Here is an 8,761-nt window from a genome sequence, read left to right as displayed (position 1 = left end):
TGTACCAGTGTTGTTATTATCTATATATTATAAATAATGTAGAAATACTTTTAGAGGCATAAAATGAAGAAACACACCCAGATTCTAGTTCGTAAAATAAAGATGGATAGATGGACAGATAGATGATAGATAGATACACATACACATAAATACACAGTGTCAAAGGGATATATGCAAGGGAAAAAATAAATATTCATCAACTCACTCATAAAATACTCTTTTCAAGTGTTGGGAGATATACACTGCTTGTATTTCATCTCGATTAGTATTTAATCTATTATCTGATTGAACTTCACTAAACTAGAGACATTCTACCAAAAACATCGTACCTCTATTGCTACAAAGACATTGGATTCATTCTTTTTTTTTTTTTTTCGAGGCGGGGAGGAGCAGAGGGAGAGGGAAATCCTGGCAATAATTACAGACGACCATAAGAGGACTCTAAAAGGAAAGCTGACTGGCTAGGGACCTTAGGACTTAAGGAACAACACGTCAGAGAGTTCCCTGGGATTTCTCTTATCTCCCATATATCCCAGACTAGGCACTGGAGAGGCACACAGCTCCACAGAACCACCAAAAGGCAAAGGCAAAAAAAAAAGGAAAGCTCTAGGAAAAGCTAGCTAGAAAAGGGCCCAGGAAAGAGGCAGCTCATCAGAGGCCTGGCCTGCTCTGCCTACACCAGCAGCACCTGCACGGAGAGAGAGAGGTAGAGAATCCCACCCAGAAGCTCCAAGAGGCCCAGTGTCCCCTGGGCCTCCACTCAGCAGTAAAGGAAGACCCATTCTAGCATCTCTTGGGACTTTACCCAAGAGGACTACCACCAGAGGCAGAAGGAGGCCCAGGTACATGCTTTTCTCCATCAGGAGCACTGGCAGGGATGAGCACCAGTTGACTTAGAGAGATGGCCCTGGAAAACACCCTGTCCCACATGCCCAGCATCCTGCACCCACCACCTAGAGGCACTGGGGAACCAGGAGAGCCCATTGCACTCCCTCAGACAATAGCAGCAGCGATTAGGTAGGCACAGGGTGGCCCAGAGAACAGGCTCAGGGAAGCACCCACTGTCCCACAGACTGGCATCTCCCCCACACACACCCCCTCTCAGGACCTGCCTGGCAAAGTGCACCCCGGCCCCGCAGGCAGCATCAGTACAATCAAGCAGGAGCCCTGATGGTACCAGCTGAATGAAACGGACCAGAACAGCACTAGACAAGCTCTGAACCCTACATTATCACTGGAACCACAGCCCAGCAAGGAAAGCCAGGGACTATGCACTAAACATAAACAGGGTGACTACCTGCTGAGATAAAAAACTTAAGTAGGATACAAAGTCTCAAAACTTAATATTCAAAATTTCCAGGATACAATAAAAAAATAATTCATACAAAGACAAGAAAAGTCACAAACCAAACAAGAAAAGGCAATCAACTGATGTTAAAATAGAGATAAATCAGATGCTAGAATTATCTGACAAAAATTAGAACAGCCATCATAAAAAATGCTTCAATAGGCACCTGGTTGACTCAGTTGGTGGAGCCTGTGACTCTTGATCTCAGGGTTGTAAGTTTAAGTCCCACACTGGGTGTAGAATTTGCTTTAAAAAAAAAAGTTTCAACAAGCAACTCCAAATTCTCTCAAAACAAATTAAAAAATACAAAACTGGGGCACCTGGGTGGCTCAGCTGGTTAAGCGTCAGCCTTCAGCTCAGGTCATGATCTCAGGGTCCTGGGATCGAGCCCCATGTCTGGGTCCCTGCTCAGCAGGGAGCCTGCTTCTCCCTCTCCCTCCACCCCTCCTCCCTACCTTGTGTTCTCACTCCCTCTGCTCTCTTTCTCAAAAAAAAAAAAATCTTTAAAAAAATCAATAAATAATAGAAAACTTCAGGAAAAAATGTTTATGAAATGAAGGAATATTTAGCAAAAATTATCTGTGGAAGAACACATACCATGTAGCATAATTTATATATTACTTTACAGAATGCAAAGTAGCAGTACATACTGCTTAGGATATATACATAGAGGCAAAAATATAAAGATATAAATTGCAGGGATAATCACCAAATTTGTGATTGTGGTTACCTCTGTGATAGAAAGGAAATGCAATCAGAAAGGAATATGTACTATATTTCATCTGGGTGTGAAATGTCTTATTTCCTTGGTTATTGGTACCAGGGTGTTCATTATAATAGTCTTTACATTTTTATGTCTGAAATATAACAAAAATGACTTTATTGAAAACTTTATTGAGTTGTTGAGATCACTAGGTGACCTCTGTATTTTGTAGTTCAAAAATTTTCACTCAATACCTTAAACAAAGCTTTAGAGCTTAATTTGCTAATTTTTGCTTTCACCTTTGAAGTTTTTAAGTTATGAAATCTATTGCACCTACTGAAGACTATACAAAATGAATGTATTTCAAAAAGAACAAAATATATACATGTAAAATCACCATCTATGATGAAATCTAGAATATTACCAGTACCTAAGAGGAAAGGTTGTCAATGTTCTAGTTCTTCTTTTTTTTTTTTTTAAGATTTTATTTATTTATTTGAGAGAGAGAGAGAGAGAGAGAGAGCACAAGCAGGGGGAGGGACAGAGAGACATGGAGAGAGAGAGGCAGACTTCCCACTCAGCGAGGAGTCAGATGTGGGGCTCAATCCCAGGACCCGGAGATCATGACCCAAGCTGAAGGCAGACGCCCAACCAGCTGAGCCATCCAGGTGGCCCAATGTTCTAGGTCTTAAATGAGGTAGCAGTTTCTACTCAAAAAGAGGATTAAAACTGACAAACCACTTGCAAAATTAGACCCAGGAAAAACCTCCCACAAATAACCAACATCATAAATAGAAGGAGAGACATTATTACCACAGATATCTCAAATATAATAAAATGATACTTTAAAACAAAAATTTCCAATAAATCTGAATATATGGAAGAAATGGAAATTTTTAAAGAAAAATATAAAATTGCAAGTGACACAGGTAGAAAGGGAAAAATGAAATATCTTAAAGACACTGACTCGGGTGGGGGGGATAAGTCTTCCCTCAAAAATAACTAGGACCTGGGTGAAACCAGTGATAAGGATTAGGAATTCACTTACTGTGATAAGCACTGAGTAGTGTATAGAATTGTTGAATCACTATACTGTACACCTGAAACTAATATAAAACTGTTGGTTAAAAAAAAAAACTGTTGGTTAATTATGCTGGAATTAACACTCAAAAAGTATGTTAAAAAAATAAACCCTTACCTCATACTATTAACAAAAAGTAACTCAAAATGGATCAAAAATCTAAATATGAGAGCTAAAACTATAAAATTCTTAGAAAAAAGCATAGGGACAAACCATGACCTTGGATTTGGCAATGATTTCTTAGATATGACACCAAAAACACAAGCAAAGGAAAAAATAAGCTGAAAGTACAAAACTTTTGTGTATCAAAGGACATGGTCAAGAAAGTGAAAAGACAACCACAGAATGGGCAAAAAATCTGCAGATCGTTTATCTAGTAAGTCTAGCATCCAGATGTACCTATATAAATTCTTACAACTCAACAAAAAAGGGACAAATAACCCAACTTAAAAATGGAATGGGTATTTTTCTAAAACTACATATACAAATGGCCAACAAGCATATGAAAAGATGTCTAACATCATTAGTCATTAGAGAAATGAAAATCAAAACACTGAGATATAATTCACACTCACTAGGATGGCTATGGCTATAATTTTAAAAGATGGAAAATCGCAATCGTCAGAAAGAGTGTGGAGAAGTCAGAATCCTTGTACATTGCTGTGAGAATGTAAAATAACACACCTGCTGTGGAAAATATTTTAACAATTCCTCAAAAAGATAAATATAGAATTACCATATGACCCAGTAATTCTACTCCTAGGTATAGATTCAAAGAACTGAAAACAGGTGTTCAAACAAAAACTTGTACGTGAATGTTCACGGCAGCTCTATTCAGCAGAGCCAAGAAGTGAGAACAATGCAAGTATCCACCAGGGGATGAATAAATAAACAGAATGTGGCTCCCCCCACACACATAAGATATTATTCAGGTCATAAAGAGGAACCAAGGACCGGCACATGTTGTCACCTGGAGGAACCTGGACACGTTATGGTGAGTGAAAGTAGCCAGCTACGAAAGGCGACCCCTCATCCGGCTCTGTTTACACGAGATGTCCAGAGCAGGCAAGTCACATGAGGGAAAGCAGGCCAGTGACGGCGCAGGGCAAGGGGTTACAGGGGCAGAATGGTGACAGCTGAGGGCATGTGGCCTCTCTTTGTGGTGACAAAAATGTTCTGGAGTTGACTGTGCTGATGGTATATTTGTGACTATACTAAAAAAAAAACAACATTAAATTGCAGGCTTGCGATGGGTAAACTCTGACATGTGAACTGTATCTTAATAAAATTAAGAGAAATTAATTTCATTTTTTTCCAAAGACTTTATTTATTCATGAGAGACAGAGGGAGAGAGGCGGAGACACAGGCAGAGGGAGACGCAGGCTCCATGCAGGGAGCCCGACGTGGGACTCGATCCCAGGACCTCAGGGTTACACCCTGAGCCGAAGGCAGACAGTCAACTACTGAGCCACCCAGGTGCCCCACAAATTAATTAATTTTAAAAATAACCTCAAGCTCCGATGTGTTCTTCAATAAATTCAAAGAGGAAATAATACCAAAATTGCACAAACCCTCGAATGATTGGAAAAGATTCATCGACTCACTTTCAGAGGCTGGCAAACTCAGAAACCAAAATGATCATGCTCTCAGGCCTCCTTTAACTGACAGAGACAATGAAAATTATAGGCCAGTCTCATTTATTGAACACAAATATAAAAGATATTAAAGAAAATGTTAGGAGTACAAATTGAGAAACATATTAAAAAGATAATCAATCATGACCAAGGTGGATCAATCCTAGGAATGTAAGGTCAGTTTCACATTAGGAAATCAAACAGTGAGATTTACCGCATTAAAAAATTAAAGCAGGAAAAAAAAAATTAAAGCAGGAAAAAATAGTATTTCTAGATAGACGTAAATTTAAAAAAAGCTTTTTAAAATAAAATTCAACATCCATTCATGATTGTATTTAAAACTTACCCCCCCAAAAAAAATAGATTGGAATGTTCTTAATCCAATCAACACAATCTACAGATAACCAAAGTAAACTTACCAGTTTGCTCAATGTTGAATATTGGAAGCTTTTCCTCTGAAAAGAGCCATACGTTGATACCACTATTTTTGTTCTATATTGTGCTAGCAATTCCAGCCAGTACGTGAAGGTAAAAATAATAAAAATAATAAAAGTATAATTAACTACAGATGATATATCATGTATGTTGAACCCCCTCCAAAACATAAGCCATTAGAATTAGAATTAATAAGAGCATTTAGCAAAATTGCTAGATGAAGAATCAGTATACCCAAACCAACTACATTTCCAAATACTAGCTGTAAAGTGTTAGAAAATAAGCAAATTGCTTAAAGATGTTTTTTACAAAAGCATAAACCATCAAGTATCTAGAAACAGGGGCATCTGGAGGGGCTCAGCGGTGGAGCATCTGCCTTCAGCTCAAGACCCGGGATCGAGTCCCGCATTGGGGTCCCCGCAGGGAGCCTGCTTCTCCCTCTGCCTGTGTCCCTGCCTCTCTCTCTCTGTGTGTGTCTCATGAATGAATAAATAAAATCTTTAGAAAAAAAAGTATCTATAAACAAACCTATCAAAAGATATACATTATCCTTTGAAAATCACTAAGGACCAAAATAAATGGTGAACTGGAAGATTTAAAGGGGTAAAGATGTCAGTTCACTCAAAAATGATTTACCAATTCAATTCAATCCTATATACATAAAAGACAATCTTTTCAGTAAATGGTGCTGGGAAAACAGGATATCCCCCCCCCCCTTTTTTAAAGACTATTTATTTGAGAGAGTGAGAGTGATCACAGGGGAGAGTGAGAAGCAGAGTTCCCGCTGAGTGGAGAGGCCGACGTGGGGCTCGATCCCAGGACCCTGGGATCATGACCTGAGCTGAAGGCAGACACTTAACCGACTGAACCACCCGGGGCCCCTGGAAAATAGAATATTCCTATGAAAAAAAAATGAAATCATACTTTCTCTCACCATACACAGAAAGCAAATCCAGGCAAATTAAAAATTCCTCCTTTGCCTTATTCTCCTGAATCAGCCAGTCCTAAAGTGTCGAGGTCGGGCCAAGTAGGCCTCTGCAACTTCTCACTCCCCTCAGCCTTCCTTGCTGTGCCCACCTGGCTCAGCTGCCTTCGCCTACCTGGAGGACTCCAGGGCATTTGCTGCTCTCCCCGCTTCTGCCCTGGCCTCTCAGTCTGTTCTCCGAACAGCAGCCAGGGAGACCCTGTCACACTGTACACAGACCACGTCCCTGCTCAAACCTTTGTTAGGATTTCCCATCTCAAAATAAATGGGATCGTCCCTACTGTGCCTCCAAGGCTCCCCCTCCTGATGCTCCCAGCCTGCTCCAGGCCGCCTCGCCGCCCGCTGCTCCCTGAGCTCACCAGGTAAGCCCCCACCTCGGGGCGTTGGCCCTACTTCCTTGGCCTGAAACGCTCCCTCACTATCTCTTTTTCACTCAGAGGCCTCCCTCTCCGCCTGATGTAAAATTATAGACCCCTCCCCACAAAACCGTAAACCTAATTCTTCCTTCCTTGATCTATTTTTTCTCCTTCACATTTATAACAATACAGCATAGGATACACTGTACTTAGGCATTATCTTTATCCCCACAAGAATGTAAGCTTCCATAAATCCTGGGATTTTGTTACAGCTTTAATTTCAATACCTATGTGGCACCTGGGGGGCTCAGCGGTGGAGCGTCTGCCTCTAGCTCAGGGCACGACCCCGGAGTCCCGGGATCCAGTCCCATGTCCTGGCTCCCTGCAGGGAGCCTGCCTCTCCCTCTGCCTGTGTCTCTGCCTCTCTCTCTGGGACTCTCATGAATAAATAAATAAATCTTTAAAAAAATACCTAGAAAACCATTTGGATATGGAAACTATTCAATCAGTATTTGTTGAATGAAAAAAAAAAATGACGACTTTGGAAACTATTCCCATCTGCGGTTAGTCATCCGGCTAGGACAAGAGTACATTCAAATTAACACTAGGTGACGCAACACCACAAGGAAAGCAACCACAAACAACCCGTCCTTCCCTCCTGACACTGCTTCCAGAAAAGCCAGTGTGGCCAAGTCTCCTCTGGCCTCCAGGCTCCCCAGCCTCTTGCTGTAGTAACTGGTGTGATGTTACCGTCCTGCCAAGCATCTCAGGTCTTCCAGAAGTGCTAGTGGGAACGGGCCTGTCCCTGTTACCAAGTTCTTAGCCCCCCCCCCCCAGCAATCCCCTCACCCCATCAACTGAAGTCACCACCGCACTGAGCCTGAGGGCTTCCAGAGCTGTGGGGTGGTCTGTGGTGAGGAGGCACCTGTCTCCTCTGGCTTTCACTCTGCTAGATTTCACAGATTTTAATTCAAACATCCTTCATTCCCTGGAGCCCACACTGGACACATGGGGTCCACGGACGAGGGATGGGTCCGAATGGAAGCTACCATGGAGGACTAGGAACCACCGCTGCCCTGTGCCACGGAAGGCGCTCTTCCTGCAAGTTTAAGTCTTCTTGACCGCTCACGAATCCGTTCTCCCAGAAGGCGACTTGACTCGGTGCCCCGCCAGGAAGCTGTTGTCACTAATCTGCCCTGCCAGGTCCTACCAGACCAGGGCGACCAACTTATCCTGGGTTACCAGGGACTTTTCCAGTTTTAGCACAGGAAGTCTCAGGTTCCAGGAAGTCTCAGGTTCCAGGAAGTCCCTCCATCCAGCGTAAACTAGGACAGTTGGTAACTCTGCATTAAGCCCAGATCTATCTGCCGTCCACTCAAACTCAGGCCAGAACTGTCATGTGGGTGTAAAACTTTTAGCACCCCTGCAGATTTTTGTTCTGTCTTCTCATTCCACATGTGGCCATCACCAAACCCATCAATTCTATCTCCTTTGTGTCACCTATATTCATTTTCTCCTCAACATTCCCACTGTAAAAGTCAGTGGAAAACTGCAATAACCAAGAAGATTCGGAGCCTTCAGGAGTGAAGCTCTGGATCATGTCATCTGGTATAGACACGGGCTCAGAGCGAAGGGAAGATGAAGTGAGTAGGGAAGGAAGGAAGTTAGAAACATCAAACAAAGGCTCATGACCAGACAGAAAAAAGGACTAATACCTAGACGTTATTTTCTTCTTTGCTTAATGTATGTGCACACGTGTGTGTTTATGTATTTTTCTCCTTCTGCCTACCCATTGTAGTTTTACGAATGAATGGCAGTGGTTAACTTTCCAATTTCATCTTTAGGTTACAGGATATTCAAGACGGACTTCAAGTAAACCTGAGTAATTGCCATCATCCAGACATGAATGTAATGACATTTGGGACCTTTCTTTTTGGGGAAAAGGTGCCAGTGCCTATTTCTACAAAGGGTAGTTGTTTCTTATTAAAGAAATGGCCGTAATTTGGTATTGTTGCCCAGGAAGCTGAAATAGATGGAAGAAGTTGTGTGTGGAAACGGAGTAGGCAACACGATGAGCTGCCCCCGGCATTGAAGCGTTGCCTTTCAGTCCAAACCCGTTTTCAGGCTCTGCTTTGTGATGCTAGGGCTGGGACTATGGGAATTCTACGTCAGCATTGCCTGTCGACTTCCTGTTGAACTCCGTAAGGCAGAAGACAGGA

The sequence above is a fragment of the Canis lupus genome, chromosome 11 (assembly GCF_003254725.2).
Source record: "Canis lupus dingo isolate Sandy chromosome 11, ASM325472v2, whole genome shotgun sequence".
Classification (NCBI taxonomy): Eukaryota; Metazoa; Chordata; class Mammalia; order Carnivora; family Canidae; genus Canis; species Canis lupus.
Note: the sequence above shows the minus strand (reverse complement) of the source record.